General features: G+C 43.0%; 1 pseudogene; it reads right to left on the bottom strand.

The window, feature by feature from the left end:
• Positions 1-258: 258 nt before the first annotated feature.
• LOC149120901 (large ribosomal subunit protein uL23 pseudogene) lies at positions 259-768 on the bottom strand (annotated as a pseudogene).
• Positions 769-1099: the final 331 nt, after the last annotated feature.

Raw genomic sequence — 1099 nt, 5'->3', positions numbered from 1 at the left:
AAAGAACACCATTTGATGTTTTAAGATCTTTTCTGACAATTTTTGCCTTTTAATTGGCTTGTTAATTTCCTTATACAATATAATTAAGTTCATTCAGAAAAATGAGAAAATTTAGATCTTATACTTTACTATTTTTTTTGGTTTTCACTTTTTATTAAATTCTTCTTTTCCTGCCCTCTTTTGGTTTAATGTATATATTTTGTGATTTTTATTTCAATTCATGTATTTTTTTATATGGTGAAAAAACATATATTTAGAATTAGCCAGCTGGACTCCGCTCAGATGATCCCAATTTTGTTGGCAACGTCCAGAGCATCATAGTCAGGAGCCAGCCGCACATACGCCTTCTTCTCTCCGTCAGGTCTGATCAGGGTGTTGACTTTGGCCACATCAATGTCATAGAGTTTCTTCACAGCTTGTTTGATCTGGTGCTTGTTGGCCTTGACATCCACAATGAACACCAGTGTGTTGTTGTCTTCTATCTTCTTCATGGCCGACTCCGTGGTCAGGGGGAACTTGATGATGGCATAGTGGTCAAGTTTGTTTCTCCTGGGGGCACTCTTCTGAGGGTATTTGGGCTGCCGTCGGAGGCGTAGTGTCTTGGGCCACCGGAAGGTGGGGGACGTGCGGATCTTCTTCTTGTTGTGCCTGTGGACGCCTTTCAGCGCTGCCTTCTTGGCCTTCAAGGCCTTCGCTTTGGCTTCGACTTTAGGAGGGGCAGGAGCTTCCTTCTTCGCCTTCGGCGCCATCTTGGTGAAAAGGCCAATTCATGTATTTTTGAAAGCTATAACTGATTTTTTTCCCAGTTGCTCTTAGAATTAAGATACACAGCTCTTATTTCCTGCAGTCCATGCAGAGCCCTTGTCTCCATCTTCCCCCACTGTGTACTTTATGCTACAGTTATTGTATATATTACAGTTATGTCCTTTATAAATCCCACAGTAGAGGCTGGCATTGGGCACAGTAGATTATGCCATCTCATATTTGAATGCCAGTTAGAATCCCCACTGCTCTGCTTCTGATCCAGCTTCCTGGTAATGCACCTGGAAAGACAGAAGACGCTGGCAGACCAGGAAGGACTTCCTGGCTCCTGGCTCCT

This window comes from Oryctolagus cuniculus, chromosome 18 (genome assembly GCF_051225735.1).
Source record: "Oryctolagus cuniculus isolate XC-2025 breed Fujian yellow rabbit chromosome 18, ASM5122573v1, whole genome shotgun sequence".
Lineage (NCBI taxonomy): Eukaryota > Metazoa > Chordata > Mammalia > Lagomorpha > Leporidae > Oryctolagus > Oryctolagus cuniculus.
Note: the sequence above shows the minus strand (reverse complement) of the source record. Positions and strands in the feature narration are given on the sequence as shown.